Here is a 22,249-nt window from a genome sequence, read left to right as displayed (position 1 = left end):
TTTAATAATGAACGCAATGTCATCTTGAAGCTAAAACGTTCAAAAACGAAGATAAAATCTACTTTAAAAAGGTCTAGCTGGTAGTTATTGAGTGTTCAACTGATTGTCATGATTTTTATCCAATCGGTTCACCATATTCAATTCTTATGTAGAACAATTAACATCAATTGATTATTGTTAACTCGATTTCCTAAAATGCGAATAAATAATTGTGGTTTTATATCAAAGTTTGTTTTTTGATAACTTTTATGTAATAAGGATCTTAAACTGCACTGACTTGATCATTTTCATGGAAGACTTTGAACTAATTTTTAAGTTTTGCAAATTTGAGTAGGGAAAATCCACCATTTTTTCGAACTTCGATGTCTCTATTTCATACAAAAATTACTCGAAAATCCAACTTTTCTCGTACCAATCTTGAAGAGCAAGAATCCTTCTAGAATAACAGGTATTAAATGTGGAACATTTTCAGCAAATTCTTCAAATTATCAATGAAAAAGGCAAATTTCCTAGTAAATTAACAGATTTTTTCGTGATTGTGACGTCGCAGTGTGTACTAATACTAAAGCAGGGCTGCCTCGACACTACCTTCTTTGAATATTCCTTGCATAAAGATGGTAAAACGACTATAATCGAAACAAAAAAAAAAAATTGCCTCTCACTTAATCCCATGATGCCTCTAGTATGGTGATCTCATATGCCAAATCGCCATATTGAAAAAAGTTTTGACAGCTGGCTGTAGTGTTTACGAAAAAAGGGGTCCAGGGATGCCAGGTGTTAGAGATAAAAAATCAGATGGCAAAAAAGTGTGTACGTGCACAAGCCAATCGTAAACGAAAGATCAAAAGATTTAAAACCGTACTGGGGTTTAGTTTATTTTATTATATTTAAATTGAGTTTTCGGAAAAAGCAATGATATGAGTATATTCAATGAATTAATTTGTATTCTAAACACTTTTTTATAATAAAATTTCAATACAGTTCGGTCTATCCGTATGTTCCGAAAAAGAAAATTTTTTCATTGACCGTTATGATAGAAAGGATCTTATTAAGGGTGGAACAAACATACAAAACCCTAAACCGGATGTTGCTTGTTCCTTATTCTTGTTACCTTATCCAAAGAGCTATTTTGTTTCCCTCCAATCGAAAAGTGTTGGATGAAAATAAAAGTAAATCGGTTCTGCTAAAGGAATGCTATAAATTCTGCTATTGATAATTTATCATGAAAATGATAAACGATTTTATGGTTCGAAATTTGATTTTCAAATAACTGTTGCATCATGTAAATACTGCTTAAGCCTTTTTCAATATTAACATATTCAGTTAATGTACCTTCACCACCACCCACGAGCAGCGCTGAGCTGGAGCTTTGCTGCACTTGAGGATGACTAGCAATTGGACAGCATCATCTGCAGAATCCTTCAGGGGCTCAATCCATTCCGGACAATCAACAGTCTGCAGTGGATCGAACTGATTCCCCAACCCACTCATCGGACTTATCGTCATGCTGCTCAGGCGCCTAACGTTGCGCCTATTTTCCTATTTCAGTTCATCGGTCCCATCATTCAAAAGTGCCAAAAACTTCATCTGATTTTCCCAAATGCTACCCATCAGAGCCGGATTACTCGATTGGATCTTCTGGAGCAGCGATGGCAACAGACGGGGGTCCTCCTGAAGCAGCTTTTTCATCTCGATGAAGATCGGATGTTCCTGCAGGAGGGCGCTTCTCGGACGATGGAATGTAACGCCTCGCCATGTTACCATCCGATTCGATGACTTTCTGCTGCTTCTAGATATAGCTCTTGAAAGAAAAAAGTGTTGAATAAGCATAAATTTGTCATAAGTAATGCAAAATTAATGTTACTCACCGCTACCGACAAAGCTGGCACCGTCGTTTATAGGTCCAACTTCTTCCAGCTTTGCTGACCAGCCCGGAACTCAGCCGGAAGATTTTGTTTCGATTCTATGAATTTTATTTGCAAAACTCAAGGCGAAATCTTTGTCTAAGCAATATCTTGGTGATTGGCAAAACTTCGTGTTTTACAAAAAATCAGAGCACCTGGCATCCCAGCCAGCCAGCAGCCAGCCGAACAGCCAGCTGTCAAATTTCGGCTCCTCCTCCGCATCCAACCCTCGTCTACTTTTTGCCAAAGAGAGACCACCATATTTAGAGGCATCATGCTTAATCCTGCAAGAGTAAGGTTGCCAGATTTTTTTCAGCAACGTATCTGGGCCGGACAAATCCGGGCTATTTTATCTAAAAACCTGGCTAAATCCGGGCATTAGATTTCAAAATCCCGGCAACCAAAATCCGGGCAATATTCGGTAAAATTTAGAAAATCCCAAGAATTACTCAACAAGAATCAACAAAAAAAAATTATTTTTTTTTCTTCATCACAACTCAATAGTAGATTTGAAATTGTATTTCAGGTTTTCAAAAATTTAACAGCATATTTTAAATCGTATTCTAGGCTTTCAAAAAAACCTTTCATTATTATTTAAAAAAAACGTACGATGTTAGAGGAACTATATGCTTTTTTAACACTTTAACCATTCTAAAGCTAAGGGAACATGTGTCATTACAAGAGAAGTTACATATATTAGGTTTATATATTTTATATTATTATACCGGTTTGGGAAATTGTCTGAGGCCCCAGGTGGAGTTTGAGGCGTATGTACACTGCCGGCCAAAAGTTTGGGATCACCCTCTAAAAAACATGCAAATTTTGATCGTTCATATCTCAGCCGTCTTAGGACATATTGAAAATCTTCTGATCTCATTTGAAAGATAATGAGCAATAGCTATCTCGGAGGTATTTTGCCCAAATATAATGTTTTAGTTTTGAACTTAAAACGTTACCTAAAGTTATAACATTTTCAAAAAGTCGCACTCAATATTCAAAGCCGATCATCTCGGGATAGGGTGGACCAAATCTCAAAATTTGAGTGGCATTAGAATTCCTGTTCTTTACTTCTCAAAACACAATCAAAAAAATTTGAGAAAAAATTCAAGAATGTATTTTTAATTAATAAAATAGACACTCGAGTAATCGTCCAAAAGTTTGGGATCACCTCTTTGTATGGTGAGTTTGGGATCATTCTTATAAAAACATGCAAATTTGTTTTATTCATATCTTTCTCATCTAACATCGTATTGCAGAGCTGAAGGGTTCATTTGGAAGCTTAGGAATTGTTATTTTTTAAAAAATTCATTCAAAAATTATATTTTAAGGTGAGAACTATAAAAAAAATCTGAGAACTTTCAAAAAAACAATTAATTTCAGGTGATTTTTTTATGGTTATCACTTCAAAATATAATTTTTGAATGAATTTATTAAAAAACAACTATTTCTAAGCTTCCAAATGAACCCTTCAGCTCTGCAATACGATGTTAGATGAGAAAAATATGAATAAAACAAATTTGCATGTTTTTATAAGAATGATCCCAAACTCACCATACAAAGAGGTGATCCCAAACTTTTGGACGATAACTCAAGTGTCTATTTTATTAATTAAAAATACATTCTTGAATTTTTTCTCAAATTTTTTTGATTGTGTTTTGAGAAGTAAAGAACAGGAGTTCTAATGCCACTCAAATTTTGAGATTTGGTCCACCCTATCCCGAGATGATCGGCTTTGAATATTGAGTGCGATTGTTTGAAAATGTTATAACTTTAGGTTAAGTTTTAAGTTCAAAACTAAAACATTATATTTGGGCAAAATACTTCCGAGATAGCTATTGCTCATTATCTTTCAAATGAGATCAGAAGATTTTCAATATGTCCTAAGACGGCTGAGATATGAACGATCAAAATTTGCATGTTTTTTAGAGGGTGATCCCAAACTTTTGGCCGGCAGTGTATATACAGATGAATATATAACGAGTCGACCCATTGTTCCCATGTAGACACGGCACTCGACGTGCATTGGGACCAATTCGTAAAATTTCTTCTTCGATTTTACCACCTGCGTAATCAAAAATAAATAAATAAATAAATAATAAAATTAAAAAAACATATATTATGTGAACAGATATGACTGTCGACATGCGATACATGTTTTGATCCAAAAACTTGATTCAATAGGGAATTTTGCCTTTTGGCAACCCAAACGAAAATATTTTTTTTTTACATTTTTTCCATGGAAACGATATTTGTACGCTTGAATGATTGAATAACCTTAACGCAATTTTAAAAATTAAATATCTGTGCATAAACGGACATTTACAAAAACCTTTCATGATTATTTAAAAAAATCTTGCATAACAAAATGTTGTTCTGAAAATAAAGTGAATAAATCCGGGCAAAATCCGGGTTTTTCCAATGAAATCCAATGAAATGGGTAACCGGGCCGGACCAGAATTTTCCCAAATTTGTATTAAATGTCTAGATAAAACCGGAAAATCTGGCCTTATGCTAGAGTGCATAACGAAGCATTCTTGAATCGTGCAAAAAAGATCGATTTGCTTTACATATTATATCTTATAGCTGCGCTTTTAGTTAGTTTCCTGAATTCCTTACACAGGATTTTCACAGAGACCATGGATTCATATTATTTTATATTTTACAAGAAAACATACAAAATTTTACATACCTCATACAAAATTTTGACAGCATTTGGTGCCTTTAAAAGTACTATCCGGCTTATCCGGCGAGAGAAAAAGAAAAAAAATTGGCACAGTTTCCTTCAAAATCCATCATTATCGAACCGATAGATAGCAAAACCGTTGATTATTCAAAAAAAAAATCCTTTCGTGAGTGATGAAGAAGAACACTTCATCCACCCGTTCACAAGTTATTCACAAATGGAAGTGTTTTTCGAATATAGTCCTTATTATTGACCGTGTCATTGGTCTCGGTAGGCTGTGACCGTCGATGACGGAAGTATTTTTTTTTTGTTTGAAGAAAATTTTCAAGAGTTCTGAAATGGAAGTTTTGGATTTTCTGAGTTTTAAAGTTGTGAAAATTTATCCGAAAACGGAATGATAGCGCTACGCCTGACGGAACAACCTTGTGGTGTTGTAAAGCTGATGGAGCATTGAATCCGACTGCTGGACGGATCAACATTATTTCTCAGATAAGTAAAGTCTGTTTCACATAGAATCTGGTCACATCTTTTCATTTACTGCAGCGCCCCTGGTTGTCACATCGCGAATCTATTAACAGTGCTTTGATCCGGATGATTTGTTTACTTAGTGGTGAAAATTTCATCAAGATTGAAGCAGTCAGTCAAAAGTTATCGACGATGGAACGCGAAAGGCGAGAGAAAATTCTGCACACTCACGAAGAGAAACCGACGTGGTCAGGGGTAAAGATCGCGAAATTCCTGAAATATCCAAAATCGACTGTGAATTCGGTGCTGCAATGTTACCGGGAGACCCTTACGGTGGATCGAGCAAAACAAAACAGGCGTAAAAGTGGAACATATGACCGGAAGCTGCGAGCAAAGGTAATTCGATCAGTTCACAATAATCCTGGAATCTTCTTGCGTGTTTTGGCGAAAAAGTTCAAGACGAACCACAGTACAGCTCGACGAATTTGTTTGCGAGAAGGCTTGCGGTCGTATCATGCAAGCAAACACCTCAACAGGACGCTGAAACAAAGCCTGGTTGCCAAAACCAGGGCAAGGAAGTTGTACGAGGAAGTGTTGACCAAGAACAACGGATGCATTTTGATGGATGTAAAACTTACGTCAAAATGGATTTTGGACAAATACCCGGTAACAAATTTTACCTTGCACAGCGCAAAGGGAATGTTGCGGGTAGATTCAAGTTTGTTTTCGCAGATAAATTTGCTCGTAAGTTGATGATTTGGCAAGGGATCTGTAGTTGTGGGAAGAAGACTAAGATTTTCATCACTGGGGACACAATGAATGGAAATGTTTACAAAGAAGAATGTCTCCAGAAGAGGGTTTTGCCATTCATTCGATCCCACGAAGGTCCGGTGAAGTTCTGGTCGGACCTGGCAAGCTGCCACTACAGCCGGGATGTCGTTAAGTGGTATAAGGAGAACAAGATCGATTTTGTTGAAAAAAGTATCAATCCACCAAACTGTCCGGATTTTCGTCCCATCGAGAAATATTGGGCAATAGTTAAGGGCAAACTGAAGAAATGTGGCAGAACCATGAGAAAACCCGCTCAAATGGAAAAGTGGTGGAACAAGATGGCGAATGAGGTTACCAGCAGTACTGTGCAGAAAATGATAGGTGGTATCACAAAAAAAGTTCGAAAATTCATCCGAAAAGCTGACGAATGATTTTTGTGTATTTTTTCCTTAAAGTGTAATAAAAACCCTACAAAATGACATTTTTACTTTTGTTGTACGTTATTTTTTTGTTGAGAAATAATCTATTTTATCCGACCAGATTCTATGTGAAACAGACTTTAATTTGTTCAATTTTTTTACAGATAGGTGAAAAAGGGAAAGTTTTTATGGGATTATTTTGAATATTTTGATTAAAAACATGAAGTCGAGCAGAAAATATTTCATTGGATAAATTGCATGGATTTTTTTGTGTAAACTTGAACGCAAGTTACGGGTCAAGGAAAAGCCTTTTTTGCGGTTTTTTTCGGAAGTCAGTTGGAGATAACACCTTCGGAGAGCATAATTCCATTTTTCTCAGCGGAGCTCTTGAGTTAGCGGATAGTAAAACAGTAGGTACTAAGTTTGAATCATAAACCCAAAGCAATGGAAAGATCATTCTATTTATAAAGTAATGGAGTAAAGAATATTTAATTGATATACAAATTATCGTTGTCAGGAAGGTATGAACCTTACATTCCACAGAAGTTCAAGATGGTAGCATACGGTTGCGTTCGAACTGATTTTTCTACCCCAAAGTGGTCAATTCACAAATAGTTTCAGTAGGACATTTTATGTTGAAGCGTATATAAGCATATACACAATCCAATTCAATGGTAATTTTAATGGCGTTTTAACGTGTGCTTCAGAAGTTTGGTTAGGCACTCAACCAAAGTAGTAGGTTGTAAAATCAGAAAATATGTACATGGAAATAATTCTGTAATTGGTTTGGGTTTTTTGGGATAGGAGTCAATTATAAACTTTTTTTTAACACGCTTTGTGTAGTTCGGATTATGTTTAGAAGTTTTAGTGCTTTGAAGTTATGTTGAGTTTTAGCTTAGCTTAGCTTGATTAACTACTCACATCCACCTTAAATTGTAAAACCCAAAGTGCATGGTTGTAGAAAAACTTATTATGCTTGTTCGAAAAACATATTATGATAACAATCACTTCGAGGTCCACGATCGCTGGCGTGGCTCAGTAGAACAAGTTCCACATCGCCAATGGTTGCTACTCCGTGATTGACCGAGGCTATCAATTTTGATCAGAGGTCAAATGAATGGTGCTTGGGATTAGCAGCTCATTCACACTGCACAAAACTGATGCTCTCTCTTTTAACGTCAATAACGACGCCGGCCACGTCCTAGTAGTCAATAGATAGATTGGAAAAAGAGAAAAGGATGAAAGATCTATTTTGTGCTTTAGGACCGAGGTTACCTCTGCATCCTAGCAAAACAATTTTGGTTGGGAGACGGGTTGAAGGAATTGATTGGGAGACACTTTTGACTAGTGTTACGGTGAACCTTAAAAATTATTTTCCCAACTCCTATTAGTTTCTATTGAAAACTTTCAGTTCATTAAAGGCTTGAGTATGTTAAGTTTAATAGTGTCAAAAATTAACTATGAAGGAGTCCTTCACAAGGATGGAAAAATTCATTCACCAGCATGAACGCTAATGATTCTCAATCTCCGCTCCGTTTACGATGGTAGCATCAGCGATGCGAGCGTGAACAGACGATCGCCGATTGGTCGGATTGGCAATCCGAATGAATGAACTTTGAATACGTTTGGGTAAACGAAACGACGCCCGAAACATTCGCCGCGTTCAATTGGATCGTTTTTTATTTTCACCACGACGTTCGTTGGATGAATTGATTCGCAAGTGAATGTCGAAACACAATCGCCAAACGATTGTAAGATTGCATTCGCGAATGTTTCCGTAACCGGTAAAGGATTGCGCCATCAGGTGCTTGTTTTTCGGCTAATTTTGTGCGTGTTTTAGCCCCCGCGCTCGCTGATGGTTTGTTTTCTCATAATGTTATTTTAATTTATGTTCGAATGAAATCAGACAGCATATAGTTAGAAAAAAATGGACTTTTGCACTTTGCTTAAATAACTAAATGGACAAAGAGGAGGTTTGTAAATGCCCACTTTTGCTCATGAAGCGAAGGGATTTAGTCTTTGTCTACTGGGACATTTTTTGTAACCAATATTGCCAAATAATAATTAAAATATGTTGAGATCGCAAAGCTATTTAACAATTTGACCAGTTTAAACATCCTGAATAGGAAAAAGGACAATGCTTTATTCCAAAATTAAGCTCGAAAAATGTTGCGAAATTTTAAAGTTCGTAATGAAGTTGTACTTATCCCATAGTTTCATAAATGTTATTGCATACTCAGCAACAGATTCTTCAATCTAAATTTAAAATTAATAATTCTAAATTCTAAATTCTATATTCTAAATAATAAATTCTATATTCTAAATATAAATTAAATAAAAATTCTAAATTCTAACTTCTGAATTCTAAATTCTAAATTCTAAATTCTAAATTCTAAATTCTCAATTCCAAATTCGACATTCGAATTTTGAAATGCAAAATTTTAAATTCTAAATTCTGAATCCTAAATTCTAAATTCTTAATTCTAAATTCACGATTCCAAATCCTTGATTCAAATGCTCAATTCTAAGTTCTTGATTCTAAATTTTAAATTCTCAATTCATAATTTTAGATTCTGAATTCCAAAATCTAAATTCTAAATTCTCAACACAAAATTACAAACATTATTAGCACTACATTCTCAAGACTATATTCTTAATTTTTAAATTTGAATTGTGAATTCGAAATTGTAGTTTTTGAATTCTAAATAGTTTATTCCTTTTTGAAATTCTACATTGTAATTCAAAAGTTCTTATCATAAATTTTCAATTCTTAATTTTTTATGTTAACATTAAATTTGAAAATTAATTACTTCAAAATTTAAAATATTTCAATTTCAAAATTTCAATTTGTCTTAGTAAGTAATTCATTTCTTAATTCTTCATTAAAATTCTAAAATCTTTATTCTTGATTCTAAATACAGAAAGAATTTAGGATTGAGAGCCTCGAAGTAAAGATCTATAAGGATGAAATAAGAAAATAGAATAAATAGTTTTTAGTTATAGATTTTGAATTAAGAATAAGGATTTGAGATTTATACTTTTCAAAATCAGAATTAAGCATAAAGAATCCAAAAACGAAAAATTCATAATTATTTATTTAAATGAAGGTTTGAGAATTTAGAATAATGAGTTTAAAATTAAAAACAGAGAAAAAGAGTAAGGAATTTAGGATTAATAGAAATCAGAAACAGGAATTTACAATAAAGAACATAGAATAAAGAAGAATTTAAATTAAAAAGAATTTAGAAATAAGAATTTAGAGTTTAGAATTAAGAACATAGAATAAGTGTTGAGAATTAAGAATTTGAAATTTAGAATCAAGGATTTGAAATTAAAAATTGGCAATTTCATATTTCAAAACTTAGAGTAAAGAATTTAGAATTTAGAAGTTATAATTTAGAATTAAGTATTTAGAATTTTGAATTAAGAATTTTGAATTTAGAATTTAGAACTTGAAAGTTAGAATTTAGAATTAAAATTTAGAATTTAGAATTTAATAGTAAGATTTAGAATTAAGAAGTATTAATCTAGATATTGGAATTAAGAATTTAGAATCAAGGAATCAAGAATTGAGAAGTTAGAATTTAAAATATAGAATTTAAAAATACGAATATAGAATTAGGAATTCAGAATTCAGAATTAAGAATTGAGAATATAGAATTTAGAATAAAGAATTTATATTTATAAACCTAGGATTAATAATTAAGAATTGAGATCTAAGAAGTAAGAATTCAGAATTCATGAATTAAAATTTCGAATTGAGATTTCGATATTTGAATTTAGATTTCAACCAAAAAAATTGATCTAGTGGACAAAGACCAAACCCCCACGCTTCGTGAAAAAAGGTGGAAATTAAACCCTTTCATTTGTCCGTTTATTTATCCACGCAATATGCAAAAGTTCACTTTTTTACTAACTACATAAATGCTGAATGTTCTTATTCGAATATAAATTGAAATAACATCATGAGAAAATAAACCATCAGCGAGCGCGGGGGCTAAAAAACGCACAAAATTAGCCGAAAAACAAGCACCTGATGGCGCAATCCTTTACCGGTTACGGAAACATTCGCGAATGCAATCTTAAATACAATCGTTTGGCGATTGTGTTTCGACATTCACTTGCGAATCAATTCATCCAACGAACGTCGTGGTGAAAAAAAAACGATCCAATTGAACGCTGCAAATGTTTCGGGCTTCGTTTCGTTCACCCAAACGTATTCAAAGTTCATGCATTCGGGTTTGCAATCGTTAGTGTTCATTCTGGTGTGTGAACTTTTTCCTTTCCCGATTGCTTCGATTGGCAGTTAGAACTAAATGAGTTCACCACGGATTGCAGATTGAATGTACTTCGATCCGATTTTTTCCATGCCTGGTCCTTCATAGTTAATTTTTGACACTATTAATTCTTGTTTCTTATTGCTTCTTATTTCCCACAAAGTTTGTATCTTAACAGCTCTAATGATATAAAATAACAACAACCAAAAAAAAAAATTAATGCAAAATGAAATGTTTGCGTTTATTCCGAAAAAAAACCCTTTCAAAATAAAAACGCATAAACGAAGACCACAGCATTCAAATATATTAACCGTGCTATCAATAATTCAATTAACATTTTATATGATACAGATTTTTTAATACACAAACAGGTTAAAAAATGAAAAAAAAGTCGAACAGCAAAGCCCCCTCACACCTTTTTCTTAGCTCCTGGCCTTAGAAATTCAATTGTGTTCTCGAATTTCGCAGATCACGTCGAGTATAAAGTCTAGTTGACGTTTATGTTTTAATCACTTTCCCTATCGAAATTTCATTTTTAGATATTTTCACAATTATTATGCTATTAAACCATAAATTTGAATTTTTCTTTTATTCAAATTCAAATTAAACAGAATTGCATTTCTGAGAACAAAATCTATAAAACTGGAGTAATTTGACTCTGCTTAAAATTCAAAGTTGAGTTTGATGACCATTTAAAAGAATGTTTAAAGCAGGCTTGGCAAAAGTCATCGTCATGAGCCGTGAAGTTGTGACTGTGAAGCCTCTTGGTCCGTCAAACTCAATTGACTGTTCCTTAACGACCAGTCACTTCGTTTGCCAGTCATTCATTCCCCAGTCATTTGAAGCTAAAAGAATGACCTAGTCAAGCAATCGCATTCAAACGATCGGTGACGAAAAAGAAACGCATTTATTATTATTGTTGCTCCTGCCAGCAAGCCGAAGACGACCGAAGACGAAAAAGAAAAGAATCTATTATTATTGTTGCTTCTGCCAGCAAGCCCGCAGCGTTGCCAGATTGAAAACCGCTCAAGTCCGTAGATTTGACGAAAATCGAAAAATGTACAGATTTCGCCAAAATAAAACTTGATTAACTTTTTTTTTTTTTTTTGGCGCCATATAGAATATTTTATCCACAGAATCCCTTGAATTTATTCGATAATCCGTAGAAAATCCGTAGATTTCGAGCATCGATCCGTAGCTCCGTAGAAATGCTTAAAATCCGTAGAACTACGGAGAAATCCGTAGATCTGGCAAGGCTGCAAGCCCGTTTTCGGTTTTTTATTGCTATTGTTGCTCTCTGCCAGCAAGTCGTTCAATTAGTTGTACCTGCCGTCAGCAGCCGATCGAAGTGTGAAGAGATTTGCCAGTCACTCTCAGGAGAAATTTTGACCTTGTGTAGGAGATTCGCCAGTCGATGATGGAGAAATGTTGATTGTTGTCGTGCTTTATCCGTCATGCGAGTAGTGAGGCTCCGTCAATTGAGAACAGTGCCAGTCGTTTGATGAAACAAAACTAGTCGGTGTTTTCGTAGTGGTGATATAGAGTATCAAACTCAATGCCATTCTATACCAGATCTATACATACATACATACAGGGTTGGTCGGCTCTTCTCAATCAACAAAGAGCCGGGAGAAACCAACACTGTTTTCAGTTCGCCTTCCGAGTGTGATCCTCTTTCGCTGATCGTGCTCCACTCGTTACCCGAGTTTACACGAGCTGTAAGTGACTCGGACGGCAAGTGTGAGAGCATTTGCATCCGAGTGGGAGAAAGAGAATTCTAAACAAAGAGCGCCCTGTGTTTCAGTCGTACACCTCAGAGTAAAGAAGAAAAAAATATTCAGACTCCCACCACACAACGTAGGAAAAATAGCAACAATTTCTCCCCCGCTACCATGCCCACTGCTGTTAGCTATTTTGGATTTTTTTTCTTGCAAAAGGTGCGTTCGAAGAAGAGCTGTCAGGTGGTTTCGTCAAAAAATCAGGACACCGCAAAAAACAAAAAACAGAATTTTTCAGGACTCCAGTAGATTGGTGGAAATGAAATACAGATCTTCTTCTATTGCATAAATTAAGGCGGAATAGCGGTGCAGTATACGCCTTAATTTATGCAACAGAAGAGATAAGAAGCTAGGTGGCTTGTAGTTTATACCGAAAAACACCGTTCAAATATCATCTGAATCGAAGATTACAATTGATTTAAAAGGTTAAACTGTTTTTATTACAAAATCAATTGCAATTAAGATCAGGACGGCTTTTAGAAAATCAGTACACCTCTGGGACCTTTGATTCGGAGAGCAGCATCTTTTCTCGTGAACGTACCAAGAATAAACTGAGTTAGCTCTCGAATTCTCCTCAGCACCAGGGTTGTCAACTATTTTTCAGAAAAGTCTGGAAGATTTTTAAAAAATGTCTGGAAATGAGTGGAAATGTCTGGACACCTTAGCTTTGAAGGTGGTGACCTTTTTTTATTTTTTTTGGTCCCCAGATATCAGTCACGTGTTATGTCTTGTATGTATGTATGTATGTATGAAGGTAATCCCCAAACCACATCAGTCATGTTTAATGTAATAATTTCAATTTGACATACATCTTCAAAGCAATTGCCAATATTAATAGGTTTCGAACACTTATGAATTCATAATTCCAGGGTGGCCAGCAAGTTTCCATTTTCAAATTCCCGTTTTTTTCAGTTGAGATTTTATGGTTTTCCCTGTTCCAAAAACCGCCAATAGAATTTATATGCTAGTGTAACGTAAAAGTGTAAGTTGATTTAATTGGTTTTAGTATAATCTTCAAACTCAAAGGTTATTCAGAATATGGTGATGGTAATACGATCAAAAAAAGTTCTAGTTGTCCTAACCTTAACCGAAAATTGTTACATTCTTTTCAGTGTTTCACACCATCTTTGCTTGTTATACGGAAAAATGCTTTATTTTTATTATTTGCATAAGATAAATTATAGTTTTGATACGATGCTCTGTCATTTATATAATACTTTTAATATTTCTAGTTGAAATACTGAATTTTACTATTGAAATCATGCTTCTGAATTTTGAAATTTAAAACATAATAATGGGCGATGAATTGCGTATGAAATAACCCATTTATAAATCAACTTAATTCTAAGTTTGGATTCATTATTCGAATTTAAATTTTAATTTCTGACACTTATTTTATTTTTAGAATGAGAAATCATGTAGTATTTTAAAGCTTAGCTGCTAATTGATATTCTAATATTTTTCTTATTTGTTTATTGGTGTAAAAACATCAACGTATCACCTGTTGATCCTAATGATAGCTTAAGTTCTTAAAACAGGTTCCGTAACATCATTCTCATTTGAATACTTAATCACTGAGTGAGTCTATTTACCTGAATTCTGTTAAATTTATCTAAATTCTTAGACTGAATTTTCAGTCCTATCTCAGAAATGCATGTTTTGATTCGATTTTTCAATTTGAAATCCTACTGGTTAAGGTAAAAAATGTAGACAAGAATCATACAAAACTTGGTATCTTTTTACACCTTCTGCTTTCTGTGCGTTTATCAATTAACCAAATAAAATGGTGGCATGTTATTGTATTTTTTTCGTTTTCGGCATTTTTTCCCACAAAGGACAGTTTTCGATTTTCAAAAATTAAAATAAGAATAAAGTTTTTTCGAAAACAAATAGATAAGTACCTCGGTGTTATATCGTTGTCAGAAATTTGATTTTTAACTTATGTTTTGATAGTTTTCGACAATTTGTAGTGTGTTAGTAGATGTAACACAAACAAACAAAAATTATTTTCTAACCATTTTATTTAAATATTTTATCAATCAAATGAAAACTTGAAGTATGGTTATGATTATTTTAAAATTTGAATTAAAATTAAATGAAAACAGCTGAAAATAAGCTAAGTAAAAAAAAATTCTCATAGTTCGATTTATTTTAAAAAAAACCATTAATCATGAGATCTTTGTAAAAAATAGCAAAAATTAGTTGACCGAGTAAGGTTGAATAACAAAGTTCGTATCTCTCTTTTAAAGTTCTTTTAACAATCGATTTTTTTTTCACAAAACTAGTTCGATATTTTTGACGATCTTTTCAGAATAACTCTTCCAGTTTAAAAGTGTTTGTAAGATTTCTGATAATTTTTCCGAATTTCGTTTCAGGTTATCGTGTTGTTCTGAATATAAGAGCTCCTGATGCAGATTCAATTCAGGACAAGTGTATAATAATTCCAGTTATAAGATAGATGTTGAGCTTAAATCTTAGTTTTCGAGATGTGAATTCAATCGAAAACTGTCTGATTTCGACGTATGAATTCACATCAGAACTATAAAATCGAAGAATTGAGGTTTTTTTTTTAAAATTCCTTTTACTTATTTCTTCATTCAGGTTTTAGGGTCTATTTTCCCATATATTCGTAAAGAAAATGCACAACAGCAAACGATCTTTAAATATTTACGCTTTAGAAATTAACTACCAAGACTTAACGTATTGAATTTCCACAGTTGTGAAAAGTTTATATAATTTAAACATTTTTTACATTCACTGCAGTGCGCGAATGAATAAGCGAGAGCTTAGAAATAGTTTATGGTCGAGAAATTTTTCTACGACATATCTTTGCTAGACAAATGTATGCGCTTTGATTAAAAAATCAACTTTTTTTCATAAAATTCTCAACTTTTCTCGGCGTATTACTCATGAATATTCCGACATTTTTCTGCTCTTCCCGAATGGTTTACAAAGTTAAGTTAAGAAAAAGTTTCGTCATGATGAATTGAATGAATTTTAGGATTTGATGGAGATTTATATGGGAAAAAATACTCGATAAATTTTTTTCCCGGTTTTGATTTGAAATTCCAGGTTTTTCCCGGTTTTCCCGGTCCCATTTTCAATTCCCGGTTTTTTCCCGGTTCGCTGGCCTCCCTGTAATTCATAAATTCTGATCATTTCCTGCCATATTACACCATGACCAAATTGAATTTTCATACTTTCTTACAACAATTTATGTCCAAACCCAAAAGTCTGGAATTGTCTGGAAGAATTGTCAAAAGTCTGGAAGTCTGGAAACCTGAAAAAATGTCTGGCAAAAGTCCAAAAAGTCTGGAAGATCCAGACAAAATCTGGAAGGTTGACATCACTGCTCAGCACATTGCGCAACAAATTTTTCCGGAGAAGGGAATTCTCTTCATCAGCGGATATGAATGCTCTCGCTCACTCTTATGTGTTGACAATCTCACTCTTCATTTCAGTGCGATTTATCTCTCCCCGCACCGATTGGGGGAGCAGAAGAAAAAAAATTACACTCTCTTTCACTGGACAAGCCGATCTGAGGAGTTTTGCCACCCATGCATACATACATACAAAACTAGTCGGGTCAAGCGTGACGGGCGAAATTTACCATCACTGGTTTAAAGAATGCAAATATTTTATCAGATTGAATGGAACGGGCTCACCAAACCGGGATAACCAGATCAATTGTCGGCTATGTGGGCTCTAGTCAATTTCTTGATGCATTTTTGATGATCGATGAGAAGACGCTTCGTGTGCCGATGGTCAGTTCCATAAAATGTCGCAGTGCCGGGGTCCAAACAATTGAAATTAGGTAAACTTCTTGAGAATGTTTTAAAATCTCCATATCCGGATTGATCCTATGATTCGGTTTTGCGTTTTTCGATGCTAAACAAAAACTTTCGAGGCAATTTTCGCGGAGCTGTCAAAAGCACGACCGACTACTAGTTTTACTCATGGCCAACTCCTGCTTTGAAGTTATGTTGAGTTTTCTCAAATAAGTTTTTAGTTTTAACTAGCTTTTTATTCACCTAGAAACATTATTAACAAAAGCATGTTCGTTGGCTTAGATAATTTCAAATGCAAAAAACTTAACTTGTTTAAATGTCTCAACAATTTGAAATTATGATATTTGTGTAGCCGATGATTGACTTTGTTACACACACTATCACCCATAGCTCTATCGGCCGATGGATCTTCCCGCGTAGATCCCATCTCTCTCTCCTTGAGCTTTTGTCTATTTATACAAGTGGATGTGTCATCAGTCAGCTAACGACATTCATTGCGGAAGGACACGAGTCGCCCGTTCAGCCAGTAGAATACGAAGCCAAGTTTGCACAATGGCGAATCCCGCCAGGAGAATTTTTTAAGTCAGGCTGAACGGGTGGGCTCAATTTTTTCTTTTGTGTGTTTATGAGCTAGTTGTGAAACATAGTGTGTGTGATTTGGTGCCCCGATTGGAGTGGTAAGTTTTGACTTTTAATAAAATTTGAAAGAAGCTGGTGATCGGATTGATGTGGCAGGAGCATTTTTTTATCAGATTGTTGAAATTAGGCAGCTGGGTGTCTGATTTAAAAAAGATTTTTTTCTAACGAAAAGGCTCATACTGTTTGATTAACAGCTTGGTTGCTTGTAGTTTCAAATGGTGGAAAAAGAAAAAGACATATTCTTCTTCGATTTCTTTTTTCCAGTCCACTATTGAAAACCGTTCGGTTCGTAGTCATAGTCTGATAATAGATTTCACACATACCGTAAATTTTTTCTCACTAGCATTCATTCTTCTGGTCAGTGCCATAGTATGCTAGTATCTTTGCATACGCATAGGTAGGTACATGCTAACTCGATTGAGAAACTGAGCGAGCATTACCTCACGCCACGCTCTCGCTCGTTTTTTGTTCCTCCGTTTTCTTTGCGTTCTCCGAGAAATGTGTTCGGCTGGCGAACGTGTTGACCATCAAATTCGTAGATTTAATTGTTTCCTCTCATTGCTGTAAGCTTCGCTGAATTTATCGCAAGCTAACGTTCTTATGCTCTTGATATTTTCATTGCAAACTTGCTATGATAGTATCTCGCAATCCTTTCGTTAGAATTTAACGTGGTGAAATCGTTCTGCCAGAATCGCAAAACATATGAATTTGTTAATATAGAGATGCGTGATTTCAACATTTCTGTTTGAAATGTGTACAATGAAGGGAAGGTAAGAATAATTTAATCTCATATGCTTTGTTTGTTTTATTTTGAAGAACGAGAATTTCCAATAAGGTACATCGAGGCAAGTGAAGACAGTTGTTTACTGATTACGAAGCTTATGTAGCTTTAAATGTAAAAGTAAATTACATTTTAATGTTTGGACAGCTAAAAAAAAACCTGATAGTAATGTGAATTTAGGATAAGTTAATGATCGTTTGATGAAATTTTTCGATTAAAAAAAAAATTAAAATGGCTTTAAAAATAAAAAAGAACCTATAATAGTGCTCTGTGATTGAATGAGTAACCAAAATCGAAATTTAGATGATTCATTGAGACAGAGCTGAGAACAGGAATTATTTTTCGTCTGCGCAGAATCTTCCAACTAATACCAAAGCAAAGGGGGATAAATTAATAACCTGTGAGCTAAATATTACTCTTCAAAGTCATATTCGTACTTTCGTTTAACTTATATTTTTAATTTCTGGTTAGAGTCTGAGCTTTTAGGCTCGAATGTATCTTTTTTTATTTACCAGTATCACAAAAGGCTTAAGTTCAAGTTGCGAAGGGAGTTCCGACTGAAGTTTGTTTGTGGACAGAGTACAGTTTATGTAGTATTCGAATTTCGTTGGATCGGGAGGACCAACATGAAGAGTGTTCTGAAAGTTCACTTTACGAATTTCGTTGGATCGGGAGGACCAACATGAAGAGTGTTCTGAAGGCTCACTTTACGAATTTTTGTTGGATCGGGAGGACCAACATGAAGAGTGTTCTGGAGATTCACTTTACGAATTTTCGTTGGATCGGGAGGACCAACATGAGGAGTGTTCTGAAAGTTCACTTTACGAATTTCGTTGGATCGGGAGGACCAACATGAAGAGTGTTCTGAAGGTTCACTTTACGAATTTCGTTGGATCGGGAGGACCAACATGAAGAGTGTTCTGAAGGTTCACTTTACGAATTTCGTTGGATCGGGAGGACCAACATGAAGAGTGTTCTGAAGGTTCACTTTACGAATTTCGTTGGATCCGGAGGACCAACATGAGGAGTGTTCTGAAGGCTCACTTTACGAATTTTTGATGGATCGGGAGGACCAACATGAAGAGTGTTCTGGAGATTCACTTTACGAATTTTCGTTGGATCGGGAGGACCAACATGAAGAGTGCTCTGAAGGTTCACTTTACGAATTTCGTTGGATCGGGAGGACCAACATGAGGAGTGTTCTGAAGGCTCACTTTACGAATTTTCGTTGGATCGGGAGGACCAACATGAGAAGTGTTCTGAAGGTTCACTTTACGAATTTCGTTGGATCGGGAGGACCACCATGAAGAGTGTTCTGAAGGTTCACTTTACGAATTTCGTTGGATCCGGAGGACCAACATGAGGAGTGTTCTGAAGGTTCACTTTACGAATTTCGTTGGATCGGGAGGACCAACATGAGGAGTGTTCTGAAAGTTCACTTTACGAATTTCGTTGGATCGGGAGGACCAACATGAAGAGTGTTCTGAAGGTTCACTTTACGAATTTCGTTGGATCGGGAGGACCAACATGAAGAATGTTCTGAAGGTTCACTTTACGAATTTCGTTGGATCGGGAGGACCAACATGAGGAGTGTTCTGAAGGTGCACTTTACGAATTTCGTTGGATCGGGAGGACCAACATGAGGAGTGTTCTGAAGGTTCACTTTACGAATTTCGTTGGATCGGGAGGACCAACATGGAGAGTGTTCTGAACGTTCACTTTATGAGTTTTCATTGGATTGGGAGGACCAACATGAAGAGTGTTCTGAAGGTTCACTTTATAAATATTCGTTGGATCGAGAGGACCAACAAGAAGAGTGTTTAGAAGGTTCACTTTACAAACTTTCATTGGATCGGGAAGACCAACATCAAGGTTCACTACGAATTTACGTTAGCTCGAGATGGCAAACATGGTGAATTTTCTGATGGTATGGTATGGTGTTTGAATAACCAGTCTTCTGTAGAAGAATTTCATACAGAAAACGGTAATTCAAGTATGATAAAAGTTGGTACTGAATCATTAGTTTGTAGAATTTAGTACAAAAGATTAATTTGAAAATTATCCTTTAATTTATGAATCCTTTATAAAGAAAGATAAAGAATACTTTGGGTGAGATTTCATTCTTCCGAGTAGCCGCCTAACTAGTGATAATATAGAAATTAAATTGAATCTTTACCATGCTAGTGTGAAAAGGAAGATACGATGGAAATTCTTTAGTTTTTCATAATTGACGAAAAATGGGTTATGCATCCAGACGACATATGTAATAGTTTATGCGTTAAAGGAGTCTGATATTGGAAGCGATTTGGTTAGAGTCAGACACCCGTGGAACGTGGTCTAGAAGAATGGCTGAATCAAGAATGTAAGAAAGTTCACGTATGCCAAGAGACTTAAAAATACTACGATATTTGAATGTTCTCAAAGAATCTAATCTGTCTCAATTCGAGACAGAAGGTCTTGAACTAAGCAAATGTTGAAGCGGGAAGTCCAACAGAACAAAAGTTGAGACGAAAGATTTTCAACTTTGAAATGTATAGATACGAGGTCCAAAAAGATGGAAATTGTGACGGGATGTTCAACAGAAATAATTATACTTACTTATATAAGTAAGTTGGAATGAGAAGTCCAAAGACGCTTAATGAATTAGGCCGGAATTGACCGTAATATTCTGGAAGCAATTCAAGAGACTTGTGATTTCATAAATAAGGTCTACATGAGGAAACATGATTCAACAGAAATTGATCAATTATTGAAATCATGTAGAAGATGCTCAATTTGTTTAACTTGTCGTTAAACTACAAACAAGAAATAGGAACTTGTCGTTTCGAAAATCCGTCTACCGAAACGGCACAACATAAAAATCAGCATATACTGTTTTGCCTTCTAGGGCAGCGGTGTTTAAACTCGCCTCGGAAAGAATCATTCGGCTGATTTTTTCCGAGTTTAACTTGTTGTGTGCAGATTGATTTTATCTTCGTTCCAATCATGACGTGATGGCACACAAAACGAAGAGAACAGTTCCGAGTTGATGTTTTCCCCTCATCGCAGGAACAAAATCACACCAATGAAACAACAGAACGAAGCTTACCGTACACGAATGCTCACGAGCGATCGTTGCCCGACGGACCGAGTTAACATTCCTCGCACCCTTCTCTCGCTCGTTTCCCGTTCCCTTGTATCTATCACTTTTAGCCACGCCCCCATGCGTTGTCCGATTGATGTGTTCGGCTGCCGAACGAAAACGATTTTTTCTTTAATTCGCAGAACTGTTCGTTTGCTTCGCTGATGTTTCCCCCGATTGCTGTTTACTCCTGCCGAGTTTACCCGAAGCTTAATTCCTGATGCTTTCCGAGTTGAACTTTAAGCGGGCCATAGACTACACAACATTTGTACAAATGCGATGAAATTCGATGAAATTTTGTCGCTGTGAGCACGATTTGCATAGTGTATGGCACTGCTTGAATGAGCGCCCAAACGGTTGGTGTAAAATCGGTCGGGATCGAAATATTTTGCACAAAACATTCTCCCAGCCAGGGTGGAGATGGTTTTTTTGTTGCTGTTGCTGTTTTCGCCAGCAATCATTTGTGTTCGCGTGAAATATGTTTGTATAGTGTGTGGGCGAGCATAGATCAAACAATCGACGCGGAATCATCGCATTTGTACAGGCCAATTTGTGTAGTCTATGGCCCGCTTTAGATAGCATCATTGCAGATTGAGTTTAACGAAATAAAATCGTTCTGCAAAGAAGGGCAAAGTGCGAGTATGTAGACTCGCGATTTTAACATCTCTGTTCTAGGGCAGATGAGAATTTGATGTTATATAGCACCTCGAAAAGAAAGGCCAATTAAAAAACAGAGCGTTTGATAGAACTTTCATCAATCAGAGAAAAAATTGTATGTTTTTTCTGTTTGGTGTAAGGGGGAGATGTGTAGCCGATGATTGACTTTGTTACACACACTATCACCCATAGCTCTATCGGCCGATGGATCTTCCCGCGTAGATCCCATCTCTCTCTCCTTGAGCTTTTGTCTATTTACACAAGTGGATGTGTCATCAGTCAGCTAACGACATTCATTGCGGCAGGACACGAGTCGCCCGTTCAGCCAGTAGAATACGAAGCCAAGTTTGCACAATATTATGAACAACTTATGGTTCCTTTTTCAAAATTATTATTAGCTGCCCAACATGATCCGAAATGTATAACCCAAACCTCTTCAATTTGTATCTCAAGATACAAAAATCAAAATCCACATTGCACTAGCATAACCTTACAAACAAAAGTTAACTTGTGGGTATATAAAACAATTCTAACTATCACGATAGTAATCTGATTCCCGAATTCATGAATGTAAGTGCTTATAAAAAACATACAAGCGATCAATTAGTCTTTCATAAATGTTTCGGCAGCTCACAAAAAAACAAGATAAGATTGCGCTTTACAGAAGGTTCAGATTACAGCAAGCGCTGGCGTTATGGATAGAGTTCATTTATTAGGTAGATAAAGAACGTCTCCATTATTGAAAGCTTTTATACCTAATCATTCTATCTAAAACAGAGATTATCACTCTGTTACTCAAAGAATTATCGAGTTTTCATGTTCATTCATCATCGCTTAACTTGTTGCAATTCAAATTTCATAGAGACACTCAAATAAAAAATCGGTTAACCGTGAACTTAATATGCCATTGGATTACGCGACTATATAAAAGAATTATTTTTACAAATTTATGTTTACACTTGGTAG

The 22,249-nt window shown here is 35.3% G+C and overlaps 1 protein-coding gene across 2 annotated transcripts in view; it reads left to right on the top strand.

Moving 5' to 3' along the window:
• Positions 1 to 22,249, top strand: part of LOC129739190 (cyclin-dependent kinase-like 1) — a 101,380-nt gene that overhangs the window by 71,996 nt on the left and 7,135 nt on the right. The gene's annotated exons all lie outside the window — the stretch shown is intronic.

This window comes from Uranotaenia lowii, chromosome 1 (genome assembly GCF_029784155.1).
Source record: "Uranotaenia lowii strain MFRU-FL chromosome 1, ASM2978415v1, whole genome shotgun sequence".
Classification (NCBI taxonomy): Eukaryota; Metazoa; Arthropoda; class Insecta; order Diptera; family Culicidae; genus Uranotaenia; species Uranotaenia lowii.
This window is presented reverse-complemented; position numbering and strand designations above follow the sequence as displayed.